Source organism: Camelus bactrianus, chromosome X (assembly GCF_048773025.1).
Source record: "Camelus bactrianus isolate YW-2024 breed Bactrian camel chromosome X, ASM4877302v1, whole genome shotgun sequence".
Classification (NCBI taxonomy): domain Eukaryota; kingdom Metazoa; phylum Chordata; class Mammalia; order Artiodactyla; family Camelidae; genus Camelus; species Camelus bactrianus.
Window position 1 is genome coordinate 90,841,802 of NC_133575.1, and position 18,534 is coordinate 90,860,335.

At 36.9% G+C, this 18,534-nt stretch overlaps 2 long non-coding RNA genes across 3 annotated transcripts in view; one reads left to right on the forward strand and one right to left on the reverse strand.

Moving 5' to 3' along the window:
- Window positions 1-15,847, forward strand: part of LOC141576298 (uncharacterized) — a 60,769-nt gene extending 44,922 nt beyond the window's left edge. Inside the window, exon 3 of the long non-coding RNA XR_012504638.1 lies at window positions 14,697-15,847. This is a non-coding gene — a long non-coding RNA (uncharacterized LOC141576298). The remainder of the gene's footprint in view (window positions 1-14,696) is intronic.
- The window catches only part of LOC123614653 (uncharacterized), an 82,960-nt gene continuing 65,029 nt past the window's right edge, over window positions 604-18,534 (reverse strand). Inside the window, exons 2-6 of one of the 2 annotated variants that reach the window (XR_006722104.2) lie at window positions 7,915-8,006; window positions 5,823-5,991; window positions 5,130-5,204; window positions 3,844-3,977; window positions 604-3,402 (exon numbers count right to left, since the gene is read on the reverse strand). This is a non-coding gene — a long non-coding RNA (uncharacterized LOC123614653). Of the gene's footprint in view, window positions 3,422-3,843; window positions 3,978-5,129; window positions 5,205-5,822; window positions 5,992-7,914; window positions 8,007-18,534 lie in introns of both variants that reach the window. The other variant, XR_006722102.2, reaches the window with a different exon arrangement.

The following is an 18,534-nucleotide window of genomic DNA, read 5'->3' on the forward strand; positions in this document are numbered from 1 at the left end:
ATCCTCTAATATTAATATATTTCTGTTTTATTGGGAAAGAAACCCATGGTTACAGCAAGCACTAATTTGCCTAAGACTCCATAGCTGGTAATTAGTATGTGAATCCAGCATTTCTGATGTCATTTGCCTTGCTCTTGTCATTATCTATTTGGGTTTTCCTGAGACCATATTCAGGTGTGTCATAAAGTATTTTCCCAGGTTGTTTTCCATTTTAATACTAAGGTGTTTAGTTTTTTACTTACCAGGTCCTTTGTCCTTTGAGTAGATATCAATCTTTAGCCAGGGCCACTGCTAGCAAGCTCAAGATTATATACTATGGAGCTTCTGCTACCCAGGAAACCTGAAGAAAGCAATCAAGAAATCTGGGCTCTGATTCTTGACAATTGATACTTATAAAGCTACAGCTGAGTTCAAATGACACCAAGAAGGCAGTGATACTTTGGAGAACTTTGGAAAACAGGTACAAGTTACATATGCACGGACAAGGGTGTTCAGCATAATGCTATTTGTAATGGCAATATTTTGAAAACAACTTTAACTGTGGTACATCAGTATGGGAATGAATTCAGTCATTAAAATTGATAAAATAGACCCATATTTATTCATGTGGTTAGTTATTCACAACATGTTAAATTTTGTGTAATGGAAAATCCTAACATAAAATAAAATGCAGTGCTATATTTAAAAAGATCATATATCCCAAATAAGCTAGGTTTATTTCAGAAATGCAAGAGTTGCTTAGCATTTTTAAAACAATGAATATAATTCACAGTAAGAGAATCAGTGAGAAATTCATATTTTATATAACTAGGCATTTGATAAAATCCATTCAAGATGTAAAAAATAAAACTGGTATAAAACTAGGAAGAAAGAAGAAATTGTTTAGTCTGATAAGAGTATATATCAAAAGCTTACAGGATACATGTTTAACAATAAAATATTGAAAAGCTCTCCCCCAGTATACACCAGGATTGGGGATGAGACAAGGATGCCCATTTATCATTGTACCAGAGGTATTAGCCAGTGCAACAAGACAGAAAAACAATGGTAAAATCGTGTAAGGATTGGAAAGGAAGAAACAAAACTGTCATTATTCACAGATGAGCTTGTGTATGTAGAAAATCCAAAAAATTCTATAAGCAAGTTATTGCAATTAATAAGTGAATTGTTAAGGTCATTGACTAAAGATCAAATATGCAGTTGTACTTATATGCCAGAAATAATCATAGAAAATGAACATTTAAAATATAGCTTTAGAACACCATAAAAATATCAAATACCTAGGAAAAATCAAATGAAATGTATGTCAGATCAATACACAGTAAACTACAAAGGATCACCAAGAGATATTAAAAAGACTTAAATACATGGAGGTATATACCATGCACATAGTTTGGAAGACTCACTGTTTTAAAGATATAATTTTTCCAAGTTGATCTATAAATTCCATAGCAGTCTCAATTAAAACCATAGCAGGTGTTTCTGTGGGAATTGAAATGCTTAATCTAAAGTTTTTATTAAAAATGGAAAGGGCCAAGAATAAGACAAGAAGAATGAAGGTGGAGGACGTGCACTGCCTGATAACAAGACCTTATAAAATTATGATAATTAAAATAATAGCATGATGTTGGCACAAAATTAGATAAATGGAGCAGAATAGAGAGTTCCGGAACCAATTTGTATACATATGGTTGCTTGATTTATGATACAAGTGGCACTGCAGTGCAGCAGGGAAAGATGACCTTTTCAATAAATGGTGCTGGATTCACAGTCTATTGGGTTACAGATAGGAAAAAAGGAAATCGCACCTCCATATATCACCATGTACGAATCAATTACAGATGGGCTGCTGATCTGAAAGTGAAGATAAAACAATAAAGTTTCTAGAAAAAGATAGGATAAAATCTTACTGACTTTGGGCAAAGATTTCTTAAACAGGACACACAGACACTCTTTATAAAAGATGATGCTGTAAAATTGGACACTAGCTCAAGAACTTGTGTTAATCAAAAGCATCATTAAGAGAATGAAAATAAGCTACAGATTGGGAGATGTTTATAATATATGTAACCAGAATATCTAAAGAATTCTACACATCAACAGTGACAACCCAAAAGACAAAAGGGTAAAACACTCATCAAGATACTTCACAAAAAAAGGACATCCAATGAACTTCTGAAAAGCTACTCTGCATCATCAGTCATCAGATAACTGCAAATTGAAAACAGGTGGAGACACAAATATGCATCCAATTGCATGCCTAAAATGAAAAAGACGGATAGTAACAAGTTTTGGTGAGAATGTAAAGCAACTGGGATGCCCATGAACTGCTGGTGGGAGTGTGAGCATACCCAACCACTTTGGAAGACGGTTTGACACTCTGTACTAAAGCTAACACAGTCATAACATAACCCAGAAATTCCACTTTTAATTATGTACAAGAGAAATGTGAACATAAAGGCACCAAAGATACGTACAAGAACACTCTTAGCAGCGCTATTCATAATAGCCAAGAATTGGAAACCTCCCAAAAGTTATCAAGCATAGAATGAAAAAGTAACTTGTGTACTCACACAATGGACCTCTGTACCATAAGGGAGAGTGATTACTGCCATGTGCAACCACTTGGATGAGTCTTATAATAAAACACAAAGGAAGCTAGATGCAAAAAGATGTGCATACTTTATAATTTCATTTATGAAAAGTTCACAAACATGAAAGTAGTGAATGGTGAAAGAAGCCAGAATAGTGTTTTACTTCTGGCATGAGGAGTGTGGCTGGGGGGAAGCACAAAACCCTGAGAAGTCAGTAATATTTAATTTCTTTACCTGGGTGATGATTACATGGGACATGTCTACTTTGTGAAAACTCAGGCAACTCTATACTTACAATTTGTGTGTTGTGCTTCAAAAAATATATATGATATATAATAGATGAGGAAAAACACTTGTTAAAAGAATACACCAAATGTTCCTTTGTTTTTTTAAAAGATGCATCTCCATAGAAAAGGTTTTAATTTATTTATATACCAAAATGTTACATTTTGGTGGGTGGGATTGTTGATGATTTTGATTTTCTGCTTTGTACTTTTATTTCTTGGGGATGGGAGTAATGCAGAAAGAAACGCACAACATTGTAGAGGTGTAGCCCAAACCTTGAGTTTCTATACTGTGTCTATACGGTGTCTTGAAGTTGAACAGATTTGAATCAGGCTGGCAAGAGAGGCAAATGCTAGAGAAATATCTCAGGTTCTCATTAGTTACAATCACATGACATCAATCAGCAAAAGCTTCTGGATTTCAATGTCTGTGCAAGAGGTCATTGTTGAAGGCTCTCTGCTGGAAAACATTTCTCTTTCTTGACGCACTGAAGTAGTGGGTTGAGTTCATATTGATGCTGAAACTTCAAGGTGATTCAGAAACTTTAGATGGGAACAGAACATTTTTTACATTATTCTTATGGCTCTTAAGGGATCTTAAATTTGGTCACTAAGGGAGAGACTGACAAATAAAGGAGATATTTATAACAGAACTTTTGACTGCTAAATCTCTATGCACATTGAAATCAATATCCTTTATTTTCCTTTCAAGTACATAGCTGCCTACTTTGTAGTTGGACCTTAGATATTAAATTAGTTGTGATTTAATGGGGAGGTTCATGAGCTTGGACTTCGATGTTTTCATTCATTTGGGAGATTTTTCTTAGTCATCCAGAAAAGGTCAAAATTTTGGCCTCGTGGTTAAATGTTTTGTCCCAAGCCAAGTCAATCACACATGAATCAAACAGGTCTAACATGATTTTACTGGCCAAAATCCAGCCAGCCTCTGCTTTACCATCTCTTACCTCTAAAGCTTTGGATAATCCTTGTAGTGGTTCTGAGTGACTGGGGCTGTCTAGCTAGCTCTGGATGCAGGGGTGCATAAGGAGTACAGGTCCTTTTGGCAGCTTCAATGGTTCCTCCATTGTCCTAACCTGTTCTTTAATAATCATACATGGATTAAAAATTCAGGAAATCATTCCCTGTTAAAAATAAAGCTACATTCCATTTAAGCAGGAAGATTATTAGAAAGATTGTTCAGGAAAGTTTCTCTGGGTTAGTTCATAAAAATAGATAGGGAACCTTTTTTTTTTAATTTCCAAAATTAAAACATCAATGTAGAAAAAGAAATAGTCAAATAACTTTCCAAGAGTTTTTCTATATCACTTACATAAAGGGAATTACCTTTTCGGGGTACTTTTTTGTTTTGTCCTAATAGGCACTTTATTTACATTCTGTTATTGAATCATGACAGCAACCCAGTGAAATGAGTATTATATTATTGTCCCCTTTTTACAAATGAGGAAACTGAGACACAGGATGCTTAAGAAACTTGTCCAAAACCATTCAACTACTAAGTGACAGATCTGGGATTCCCATAAAGATTCTTATTATTATACAGACTAAATTCTTAATCATTCCAATATATTTCCTATATATTGGAATATATATATATATTATATATATAGCATATATATATAGCTATCATATATATATAGCTATCTATATATATCTATATATATAGATATAGATATAGATATAGATATAGATATATCTAAATATATCTATATATATATGCTATCTAATAGTGCAAATATACCTTTCTTGATTCTTCTTTAAAACAATTCTGTAGGGAAGAGGTTAATATTGTATGTATTTGTAGATCTACCCTACCCTCTTAACCACCTCTGCCCAACTCAAGCATTTTCCTCTTTATAACCATTTCTTCCTTCTTTACCTTAACCTCAAGCTTTGAGTGGAAATCAGAAGTAGTACCTCACTACAAAGAAGTTGGGGACACTGTAGTGAGAGCAGTAGTCTCCACTAGGGGAGATTCCATCCACTATTCTCCACCCCCAGGCACATTTATCAGTCTGGGGACATTTTTGATGGTCACAACTTGGAGGGGAGGTTGCTCCTGGCACCTGCTAGGTAGAGGCCGGTCATGCTGCTGAACATACTATGGGCACAGGAATTCTTCTCAACAGAAGAGAACCAGCTGGCCCAAAACGTCAATAGTGTTGAGGTTGAGAAACTCTGACTTGGAGGGATAGTATTAAATTGCCCAACAGGCCTTGTTAACTGAGCTTACCTAGGACAATACCAGTTCTGTAACTGGGCTGCTATCTTGTAAATTCCAGCAGCTTTAACGTACTCAGGATGGTTCCTGTGGACAAAAAGAATTGTCTCAGATTATTGCCCAAATGTTTATAGGATTCTCATATAAATGGTTAATAATTTATTCAAAGAAACAAGAAACACACACTGAAAAGCAAGCCACTCCTTGTAAAGGAAGAGGAGGGAGAGAGATGCTCTGAAAGAACTTGATGCATACACTAGATTAGTTCTGACCTCATATTTAGTAACTTGTACCTTGATGTACAGATAGTCAAATTCTGCCTCCAGCTATTTGTGTAGAACTCTTAGATGTCAGCAAGAGTTACAATGAAGGTATCTGAGGATAAACATTCTCTCCCAATATTTTGTAAAATAAGAAAGTACACATCTACAGAGAGACTAACAGATAACATAAAAATTGGGGCCACTGGGTTTAAGTCATTCTGTCTTACAGCAGCTTTAATGCCATCATATACTTTATATAGGTGTGTTGTGTTACTGGGTAGCTGTGCAATCACTTATTGATTAATTTTCAGAATATTCCTGGGGTAGTACTAGTTCATGGTAGAAGGTTTTTTGCTGGAAACAGAATCAAACATCATAAGAGATATTAGTGGGAAGATGAAAGTTATTGATCATAAGAGGTTATAGCTCTGTTTCAACTTACCTTTCAGAATGTCATGTGGTGAAGTGGAAAGAGCGCTAGCTGTGGGACCAGACAGACCTGGGTCTCATGCCTGGGTCCACCATTTTCCAGTGGTTGCAGTAGTGTTAGACTCCCTAAGCCTCAGTTTCCCCATCAGCAAAACAGCACATGGAGAACTTCACCTAAGAGCCTAGTGAAGATTAAATGAGAGGATTCACGTAAGGTGAGAAGCGCACACTCCCTGGCACGTTACCACTAGCAAGATGTTAGGCTTCTCCCATGTAACTTGCACAGGAACTGACCGAAGTTAACTAAAACTAATACAGAAAACATTACGGAATTACACTTGACATTTATTTGGTGGCTTGTTTGGTCATCAGAAATCACACAAGCAGCCAGTAAGATTTTCACATGGACATTTGCCCTGTAATTTTTATTACATTCTGGTAAGATTTAGGATATGAGTGGAATTTTTAGAGAAATGTAACTAAGAGATATCAGATAACAGGACTACTAATTTGACTTCATGGTCATATCAAAAAGTCATTTTCCATAAAGATCTATAGAAATCCATAGAGAGTCTTTCTGATCATAGGTAGGAAACTGCAGTCAATGTTGGATGCAAATAATAGGTAAGAAAGACCCTTGCATATCTGGGACTGGGTCAGGGTTCCCAAAGCACACTGAAAACACTGGCCCCTAATTGTCATGTGCCAAGAATTGCCAAGGCTCTCTGACATAGGAGGTAGTGTGAATTGGTACAATTTTGGCTGGTAATCTAGAAGTATGTCTTAAACATAAAGCAAGCATTCCTTTTGACTTCTAATCACACTTTTAGGAATCTATCTTGAGGAAATACTCCTTAACAATATACAGACATGGATACTTATCTAAACATTGTTTATAGCAATGAAAACTTGAAAAATTGTAAATCACCAAGAATAGTTCAAATAAATTGTCATGCCCATGTGAAAGGATGCTATGAAGCCATTTAAAAAATGTTGACTTACAAAATGCTCAAAATATAATACTAGGTGCAAAAAAAGGGGATCTAAACTTTTTTTATAACATAAAACTGATTTTGTTTACATATGTTTACATATATACATATAAATACATTTACACGGACATAAAGTATATGTCTGAACAGTAGTGGTTACATCTGGGTAGAGGTATTATGGATGGTTTTTGTTCTTACTTTAAACTTCTTATTTTGTGATTTTTTTTAAACAAAAATATTGCTTTTCTACTCAAGAGGTAAAATAAATACTATATGCTGTATAATTTTGGAGTACCTAAAGAAGGTGCAGTTTTACCTCAGCCCTGAGGGGCGGGACTGCTGGTCTGTCAGGAAAGAAGAGGGCCAAATGAGTGAGCTGTCCAGCCTTGGAGAAAAATCTAGAGCAACAGCCTCGTAAGGGCCTAATTAACAAGTAAGCTGTGTCTAGCTAATTTAAATAATAAGCCTGTGTACCTGCAATTTACCTAATCTGTGTATAGTTTATCCCTCGAAATTGCCACGCTCTGTCAGTAGTTTTTCACTCCGACTGGCTGACTGAGCACGTGGGAGTACTAGACACGGTGCAGAGGAGGGTGGCGAGGGGGAAGGCAGGAGGAAAGCCTGTGGGCCATAGGGCATGGAGTTCAGACAAGAACCGCCCACCCCTCTGCTACCTAGGCATTACCTCGGATGATGTCAGCAGAAACTTAGCCAGCAGGGAACTGCCTGTCTGAGGCTAGTAGCCCTATTTCTTAATACTCCCAATTACTGCCAAATTGAGAGGAAGTATAGTAGACAATGTCAAAGTCGCTAGATTCCATGCCCTTCATTTTTGGTTTAAATTTTAGACCACCTTTAAGGGCAGGAAGCAGACTAGAGGTTTAGCCTAGAATTCAAAGAGATTTCCAGGCTTCGAGCTACATACACCACTCTCTTTCCTCCCTGGGACATCAGAAAGCAGAGAACCATCTGAATTGAACTCTTTCTTGCTTTTTTTTCCTGTTGTTATTTGCATGGACAGTCACACTGGGCCAAGAGCGTTAAGATAAGGGAGTGATTTGCAGGATTAATCCAGGAATGGGCTTGGTGTACCTGGGCATAATCCATAAATACCTGCTGATATGTTGCTCAATTATCTTGAATTTATTGTCACTTCCATTTCTCTGTCCCCTTTCTTTCTTTCTTTTTTTTTTTTTTTTTGTTGCCTGTGTAGAAAGGATGAGAAGATAGATTTTTAAAAAGACTCAGAAAGTATAGTTTTTGTCTGGTTATAAAAATATACATGATAATTGGGGATATAAATTATTGATCTCACTACTGAGAAACCCCTCCCTAATATTTTAGCATAATTTCTTCCAGAGTTTTTCCAGTCTATTTGGGTACATATTTACATTTTTATATGTCATTATTCTACAACAGAAATTTTCTTGGTTGAATAATATAAAATTTACTTAAACATTCACAAAATGTTTAGTTATTCAGTGAGTTACCAGTTGTTCTCAATTATGCTAAATTTTTATTCATATCTCTGTTTCCTTAACCTACATTCCTAGCATTAAGAAATATCAGGTCAAAGGTTATGAACATTTTTCAAATTTTTGACACAGGTTGCCAAACTGTCCATGAGAAATAATACAAATATTATAATAAATTTGATTCTGATGACAGCAAAAGAAATAAAAATGAATACTACTTTGGTCATTCGTCAGCCTCATTTCATGAGCTGAGACTGTGGATCTGCCCTTGTCTCCCTCGGTATAGCCTTAGACAGAATGAGGATGTTGGGTGAAGACTGGGTACAAAACAAAATTTGAAATATTTCTAGAGGCACTTTGGGAAATGCTCAAGTGATTCTGTCCTTGATGATAACTTGATGATAAGAGGCTCTCTCTTACCTTACCTACAGGGTGGAATCCAGATTCAAGCATCTCTGTCCTCAGGCTCCTCAAGTAACAAATATTTATTGAGCCTGCTATGCTACAGGCGTCCTTCAAGGCCTTGGGGATACAGTGGTGAACAAGACAAGGTCCCTTCATGAACCTGACAGTCTGGTCATCCCACTGCACTGAGCCAACCATTTCTTCTACTCCCTCTCCCCAACACAAAATTGTTTGCTTTAGTCAGACGTATATTAAGCTGCTTTATGCTCATTCTTGCCTGATTAGTTATCTTGTCCCATAAACCCTAACCCTTTCAGTCAAGGCTTATCCTAAGTCTCCTGCGACACTCTCCCCGGTGAGTCCAATCATCCAAGCACTTAAATCTGGACTCACCACTTAGCACTCGATTATTCATTGTCTTGTTCAACTCTCTAACACTGTCCTGAGGAAGACGGCAAGGTCTTTACGCACCGCTTCCCCAAAGCACCTTGTGTGGTGTGTGCACCAGGTAGTCCTTTCTTTTCCAGAACTTTGCTTTAATATAGTAGGATGATACTCTGAAGAAGACTTCTCTGTTTTGCACCAACCCAGTCCAAGGAGATTTCATTCCCTAGATCCCAAATGTCTTCATGTCAGCTTAGGTGCAAGGGTAAGGCAGAGTCCCTGAAGTGAGGGGTTAGAGTGGGGCTCCAGCAAAGAGCACAGTCCTGGGAAGCTGGGAAGCAGACTTCGTTCCTGGCTCTGCCAGTCACATAGGTTCCTTTGAAAACCCAATATCTTGGAAGAATCCATGAGTTTTAGATTCTTTTGTAAAATGGGGTCAATAATACATTTGCTACCCCTTTCATAGTATTACTGTGAGAATCATATGAGAAGTTATATATAAGAAGTTATATGTGTAAAGTGTTACAGTTTTTCTCTTTTAAAAAAGACTATTTTTATTGAGACACACTTGACATATAACACCATGTTAGTTTCAGGTGTGCAATATAATGATTTGATACTTGTGTATATTATAAAATGATCATAACAAGAAGTTGCAGGGCTTGGCAAAAAGAAGACACTGGCATGTCATTTTTTGTTTTAACTTCTGCTTCTCTAATGGAATATCTGATCTGTCGCTTATGACTCTTTGAGCAGCAGGAGGAGATGATAGAAGAGAGATGGCAGAGCAAAGAGAGGAGATGTCAGTGGAACAGCCTGACCTTCCCCATTGGTCAAGTGGATGCCAACAAAGGTAGCCAGGTTTGAGTCATCTTGCCAGTATGCTACAAAGTTGGCTGCCGTTGATGAAGGTGTTCCCGACAGCCAGAGGTTCTGAGGTGTACTGTGGAGGCCAGCTTGGAAGAGGTTGCATTTGGGTGTCAGAGACTAGTGCAAAGAGGAGCCACACGGCCATACAGTTCCAGATGACTTCACATGCACCCATAATTTGACTGCCTGCTCTGAACAGGTCATTGATGACCAGTCATTCGTAGTCAGGGAGACAGTGACAGCTGAATGTATTTTTTTTTTTACCAGGAGCTCTTCCGATCTCCAATCCTGCAGAGAAGAAAGACTCTGAAAAGAGAGAGGGGAAATAGAAGACCCTGTTGTATTTCTTCACCACTCCAAGTCCCTTGAGCAGAAGTCTGGCTATTACTGAGGGGAGAAAGATAATGAACAGCAAATAGGCAATGAATAGAAATTTTAAAATGGGTCAGACTAAGTTGGACTTTTAATACCAAAAAGTAACCCCCAAACTAGGGATATGCCTGAAATGTTGGTTTGTCTTTTTTCCCTCATATGTCCTTTACTTTTTTAAAGTTGTGTTATGATTGACATGTAACATTATATTAGTTTCAGGTGTGCAATATAATGATCCAATATTTGGATATATTGCAAAATGACCACCATAGTAAGTCTAGTTAACATCTGTTACCTTATACAGTTCCCAATTTTTTTCTTGTGATGAGAACTTTTAAGATGTAATCTCTTAGCTACTTTCAAATGTACAACACAGTATTATTAAATATAGTCCTCATGCTGTACATCACATCCCCATGACTTACTCATTTTATAGCTGGATATTTGTACCTTTTAACCACATGTTTTGCTCAGTTTCCCCACCCCCTGACTCTAGCAACCAACAATCTATTCTCTGTATCTATGAACTTTTTTTGCTTGTTTTCTTGCTTGTTTTTGCTTTAGATTTCTCATGTAAGTGATATTATATGGTATTTGTCTTTCTCTGTCTGACTTATTTCACTTAGCATAGTACCCTCAAGGCCCATCCATATTGTTGCAAATGGCAAGATTTCATTCTTTTTTTTTTTTTTTACTGAGATATATATATATATCTCACATACTCTTTATCCATTCATCCATTGATGGACACATAGGTTGTTTCCATAGCTTGGCTATTGAAGATAATGCTGCAGTGAACATAGGGGTGCATATATCTTTTCAAGTTAATATATTTTTGGATTCTTTGAATCAATACCCAGAAGTAGAATTGCTGAATCAGATGGTAGTTCTATTTTTAATTTTTTGAGGAATGGCCAATGCTGTTTTCCATACAGGATGCACCAATTTACAGTCCCACCAACAGTGCACAAGGGTTCCCTTTTCTCCATATCCTCACCAGCACTTGTTATTTCTTGTCTTCTTGATAATATAGTCTAATAGGTGTGACGTGATATCTCATTGTGGTTTTGATTTGCATTTTCCTGATAACGATGTTGAGCATCTCTTCATGTATCTGTTCACTCTCTGCATGTCATCTTTGGAAAAAATGTCTGTTCAGATCTTTTGCCCATTTTTAATTGGATTGTTTGCTTTTTTTAACTTTTGAGTTATATGAGTTCTTCATATATTTTAGATATTAACCCCTTACATGATTTGCAAATATCTTCTCCCATTCAGTAGGTTGCTTTTTATTTTGCTGATGGTTTCCTTTACTGTGCAGAAACTTTTTGGTATGACATAGTCCCACTTGTTTAATTTTGCTTTTGTTGCCTTTGTTTTTGGTGTCAGATCAGAAAAAAAACATCACCATGACTGATGTCAAGGAGATTATCAGTTATGTTCTCTTCAGGGAATTTTGTGGCTTTAGATCTTATATTCAAATTTTTAATCCATTTTGAGTTAATTTTTGTGTATGATGTAAGACAGTGGTCAATTTTCATTCTTTTGCATGTGGCTGTCCAGTTTTCCCAACACCGTTATTGAAAAAATTGTCTTTTCCTCGGTGTATATTCTTGGCTACTTTGCTGTAAATTAATTGACCATATATGCATGTATTTATTTCTGGGTTATCTATTCTGTTCCATTGATCTATCTGTCTGTTTTTATGCCAATACCATATTGTTCTAATTTCTATAGCTTTGTAATATAGTTTGAAATTAGGGCGTGTGATGCTTCCAGTTTTGTTATTCTTTCTCAAGATTACTTTGTCTATTTGGGGTCTTTTGTGGTTCCATATAAATTTTAAGATTCTTTGTTCTAGTTCTGTAAAAAAAAAAAAAGCCATTGGAATTTTGATAGGGATCGCACTGAATCTGTAGATTGTGTTGGGTAATGTGTACATTTAACAATATACTTTCTTCCAATCTAAGAGCACAGAATATCTTTCCATTTATTTGTGTCTTTCTCAATTTCTTTCATGAATGTTTTATAGTTTTCAGTGTGCAGATCTTTCACCTCTTTGATAAATCTATTCCTAGGTATTTTATTGTTTTTGATGCAATTGTAAATGGGGTTGTTTTCTTTATTTCTATTCCTGATATGTCATTATTAGTGCATAGAAACAGCACAGATTTCTGCATATTGATTTTGTATCCTGCAACTTTACTGAATTCATTTATTAGTTTTAACAATTTTGGGTGGAGTCTTTCTAGTTTTTAGTGTATAATATTATGTCATTCACAAATAGTGACAGTTTTACTCCTGAGGCATTTTTAAGAGTCAGGACATGGAGATTCAACACATTGTGGTTAAAGGCAGTAAATAGAAAAAGTTACATGTGCACCCACCGTGGTTCAATAAACTGAATATCAATATAAGTATGTTCTTTATTTCCCAAAGGACATTTTAGTCACAATAGGTAATAGGATTTAACACTTATATCATGGAATGTTGCCCTTTTTTTCCCTAGCTCCATAGATTTTTTTTTTTGCACCAAGAAGTTATGAGAGAGCAATGTGAGTGTTTTTTCATAATTATTTAGAAAAAATTGATCTAATACACATTGCACCTGTTTCACTTGGCATACCACATTGGGATGAGCAACTCAATTTGGTAAAGTGATTTAATAGAAAGATATTACATAGGAGGTTGTGCCTTAATTTTTCCTGCATTTTCAATAATATTTCCCAGTAAGTCTTAATCATATGGCTCCTTTCATTTCTAGACACAAAAGGTCTAAACAGATGAGTCAGTCTGTAACCCACACTGAGGCATTAGCTTGTGTTCTGTAATTACGAGACAGGTGTATCACCACTCCTAAGCCTGAGAACAACAGTATCCCAATAACACAGGGTCATGGGCAGCCTGAAGTCCTGGCCACAGTGACTGGTTGCTGCACTCCACTGATGTTAATAGCTATAAGAGCACCGATTATAGAGCTGGACTCCGTTTTGTTTACAAGCCCACCCTCCCATGGGTATTGGCAGAAGTCTTGGTACTGGTTTTATAAACTAATCTCTGGTTGTAGGAAGCTCATGGAACTGATCCAATTGGCTTATTCACTGAGCCACCTCTCCTTTCTTCAGCAGTCTCCCCAAAGAGATCCCCAGCTTGGAGCAGTGAGATCGCTGGCAGGTACTAAGGTGTTATCTGTTCAGGCTGGTGATGAATACTAATTACCCTTTGTTTGTGTTTTAAGGAGAGACTGGCTGGCAGTAACGTTATTGTTGTTAGTGGCACTACCATTTGACAGTAATAAAGCCCAAACAAATCAGTTGCCATGACAATCAGCAATAAAAGTAAGTGCATAGATGAAGGAGGCCTCAGATAACCCTCCAGATGTCAGTTTTAGCAAAAGAAGCTAGAACATCCCCATGCTGGGTGAAGAAGGAAGAAAGGATTGCATTCTATTATTCACATTCTACCGCTCGTCACTTTTACATTAAGGGACTTCAGCCAAGCAAGAAAAAATAAATGCTATACTTCGGACACATGACCAATATTGTTCATAGCCTTTCCTTTTTGAGTTCTTTAGAATATGTAGTAATGGCAACCCCCAATTTGATCTTTATTAATTAGAATAAGATACTGAAAATTCCTGCACATCAACATAGACAGTATTAAACTAACTTTTCTTTCATTGATTTTATCTTCTCAAAGGACTCGAGTAGGTGGGTTTCAGTTAGATTTCATAATGAAATGATTTTTTTATGCTTGCTTTTATTTGAGAAGTTAACAAGATCAATTATTCTGTGGTTCATATGAAATGAATGATTTCCTTAGGTGGGAAAGCAAAAGGTTAGGCTCCTGGATCTCTAAAGAGCCTGATATGTAAGTGCTATAGCACGTAGTTCCGAGGCAGCTTATTATTGTCAGTGCAAACTAGCAGCAAGCATGCCTTACAGCAACGATCTTAAAAGGAGAAATACCAGTGTATCAAGGGTGAGGATTAAATATTTCTCTCCTTTAATGCATCATTACAATAGTGTCAGATAACTAGGTCAAATTAAAATGTTTATTCATCGTTACTAACAATTTAAAGAGTACCTCTTGTGGCTACCTAAAGTTTCAGGGTGATAGAAAAAATGAATATTGATGAACTGAAGAAAGACTCTCTCTGTCCTGGGAGAGAACATTCTTGATTTGTTTGTTAAAAAAAATCCACATTAATTCCATTGCCTAGTGTGATTCAGGTGGCTCTTATATTAAGGATTTCCCTAGTTAAAGATATTTCAAAGAAAAAGCTACATTGTATGAGATGGTTAGTGAAGCACTTAAGTGTTTTGTAGGCTCCAAATCCTCTGTGTTTGTCACACCTTAGAGAACAATGTGTGTCTCTTTGTTTCTAAGATCTCACTACCGACATTCAGCCCTCACCCTGAACACTCAGTACTGATCGTCCTCTATGAATCAGTTGAATCCAAATTTCTCGATGATGACCCTTGCAAACTGACAATGTGAGACTCAGCTGGGAAGGAAGCACAGACGTTGTGTAAGTTGTGACTTCTTCAAGGAGGAAATACAGGTAAGCTTATTCAATCTCACTGAAGATGAAATGAAACAGTTTCATCTCTGTGTACTGTTCTACTGGATATGGAGGGTCAAATTATGCCAAATTATTTCATGTCATCATTAATGTGGATGGAGTACCAAACCACTACAGCAGGAATGCCACAGACAAAGCATTTTCTAACATCTTTTTCTTACGTTCTCATAGTAAAGTGGTTTGAGAGCATAGACTTTAGAGTCAGATAGTCTGGGTTCAAATATCAGACTATGTCACTTATTAGTTGTGTAACTTTGAACAAGTCACTTAACTTCTTTGAGCCTCTGTTTCTTCATCTGTAAAGTGCAGATTATAACAGTTCCGACCTCACAGAGGTTCTGTGCGGGCTGAGATCATAAATGTAGATCACTTAATACAGTACTTGGCTCAGTAAATAATTATTTCACCTCTTTCCCCATCAAGTGCCCTCTTCCTTCCAACTTCTGTTCCTTCCTCAGCCCACTCTATTCTATGTGGCTTTTAAAAATCTGTGGGTAGGGCTGATGGGAATGTAAATTGGAAAATCACTTTGGAAAACTGCTTTGCAACATCTACTAAAAGTGAACAGTGTATATTCCCTGTGATCCAGCAAGTCTGCTCCAGGTCTATACCTAATAGAAACACATACAGAAGACATGTTGCAGGGAAGTTTTTAGCTACACTCTTTAAAACAGCCCCAAATGTCCATCATTAAAACAGATACATAAATTGTGATGTATTCGTACATTGGAATACTATACAGAATGATAATAGATGAATGACAGATGTATGTTACAGTATGGCTGGGTCTCCAAAACATAACATTGAGCCAAAAGGAGTCAGATATAGAGTGTACATGCCTTATTATTCCCCTTATCAAAAGTTCACAAGCTGGCAAAACCAATTTATGGTGTTAAAATTCAAGATAGTGGTTAAACTGGAGGGAGGTAAGGCGGGGTCTTCTGGGGTCCTGGCACTGTTGTTTCTTGAACTTGGTGCATGGGAGCGTTCCATCTGTGAAAATTCATCAAGCTGTACACCTAGGATTTGTACACGTAATACTTAAGAAAAGCTGTGTGGTAGGCTGCAGCGAGTGTTTGTAAAAAATTGTGAAATTTAACAGATGCGCTTTTCCTGTTCAGAAGTACTACTATGAAATTACACATCAAGAGCTATCGTTTTCTTTCAAGGGTCTCTGGCTTGTTATCCTTTAGTATTCTGTAGAGAAGGAGTACGTGTTTCTCTGTCCATTCTCTAGTTGATGTAGCTAGGGAATCATTACGTCTCCTCGTCTGGCAGCAAGGAGATCTGTGTGGTTGTCTTTCCTAAGTATGTGTTACTTCCCAGGATTGAGGGAAACCTTTTTAGAAATAACTTATTAATGATTTGACTATGGGTGGAGTTGGATTTTTTTTAATAAAGTGGTTGTCTGAAACAATAAACTTAAAAGTATAATTCATATACACACATGTACTCTGAGAGAATTTTTGAAAGTAGATTTATTTCTTTTTCTGGTAGGTAGACTTGTAGGGTTCCTTAGACTTTCAGCAGGTGACATTTAATAAGGTTCTTCCAGAAGAGATCCAGAAAGCAGTGTGGGTTCTTCACAGGGCATTGGGTTTGTGAGATTGTTCAAATGTCTTCTCATTTGTGTACATTTTTCACATCCAAATAGCTAGAAGAAAGCCTTAGATAATGATTCCCCCTTTATATTTAGTGACTAAGAACAGGATTGAAGTGATTTCCATGGATAGTGACCTAATCTCAGTAAGAAGAGAAAAACAAATGGGGAATATAACTATTAGATCAGTTTTTATTTTAACATTTTTTTCCTGGACAAAAATCACAGTTGTGAGCTGCTTTTTGGTTATGGTGACTTATTACTAAATAAATCTTTATTTTTTAGAGTATTTTTAACCACTTATTTATTTATTTTAATTAATTTATTTGTTTGTTTGGTTTTGAAGGAGGTACTGGGGATTGAACTGAGGACCTCATGCATGCTAAGCATGCGCTCTACCACTGAGCTATATCTATCCCCCTAAATAAATCTTTAAATTGCTGTCAATTTTTTTTTTTAAAGAGAAGCAGATTCATGGCTGAGGTGTGTGTATCCTAGAAGAGACGGTCCACAGTTTAAAGTCCAGCATTTCACACTTTGGTACATGGAGGTAATTCGTCATAATTTTGAGGTATTTTTACACAACAAAAGTGGAGTGTACTATGTGTGATTCCTAAGTTAACAATCACTGCACTAGTGCTTATCAGACCATAGTTTAGGCCTGGATTTCAAAGCACTTGCATGGTTCCACTTTCTCTCTCTAACTTTATTACCCCAGCAATTAGCCTAGTCTTGTGTTCTCCCACACTGCTCATTTCTACCCCCATGACTGAGTTTACATAGCTCCCTCTCTTGTGCTCACTCAGTTTCTATGTTCCTTTCAAGTCCCACATAAACAAAAATTCACAAACACAATTTGTTCATCAGTTGGTAAGTCAGACCCCAAAGAAGAGAAAACAAGCTCCTGGTATTTTATGATCTATTGCGGATGGATTCTAGACCAGTTGTCCTTTCCCTTCTTTGACCACAAAGTTATTTGATGGCCTTTCTGAGTCAAATTTTCTAATAAGCATTTACTGAGTGCTTGATCTGTGTCTGTCAGGTTTTGTGCTAGGTATTAGGAATACAGGAATGAGTAAGACAGCTTCTCTGCCCACAAAGAACTTGCAGTCTAGAGGACTGTAAACAAACAATTTCACACAATGTAAAATGACTATTGAGTAGCATAGGACTCCAGAGAAGAGGCATCTAAAAACTCAGTTTGTAGTAATAGAGGCACAATCATTGTGGAAAGATCTGGAGGAGGTAACACCTAAGCAGAGTCTTAAAGGATGAGTAGTAGTTAGCCAAATGAGGAAGGCAGGAATTTCCAGAAGAAATAGCAGGAGCAAAGGTACAGAGGTAACAACATGTATGTGCAGGCATAGGAAAGGACACACAAACTCGAGAGTTTGTGGCAGAGAATGGCAAGAGATGACACTAAAAAGGTAGGCAGAAGCCGTGTCGTGGAAAGCCCTGCATGGCAATGGGAGAAATATCCCCAAAACAAACAAGTAAAGAAGCAATACTTTCCCTAACATACCTTCTATCTTAAACTTATGCCTCTAAACCTTCAGAGTTGTTAGAAGCTTTTCTACTGTGTAACGGGCAGGGAAGATTGCTGCTTGTTTTCTCTGCTTACCACCTACCCGTGGGATGGATAGGTTCCTATTCTCTTTCCTTTCCCATGGTTACCGTCTGTTTCCAGGGCACCATGTAAACAGAACTGTGATAGGGGACTTTGATAGTTTGATAAATGCTATTAGATTTGCTTTTCAGCTCCTTCTTTCATAAAGAGGTTTATAAATCCCCTCCCTCTTCTCTCTTCTATGTTGGAGACAGGCTAATGTTTTAGCCTTTAGATCACACCAGTAGTATATAATAGTAATACTAATAGTATATAATACTAATACACATGCACACACACGTGTACACACACACACACACACACACACACAATCAGCCTGTGCCATGTTTAAAACAAGATTAGATGAAACCTATTGATTTTTTTTTCCTTACTACCTTCCCACTTCCCTCGTGGACTTTCCTCTACCTTACCTGCT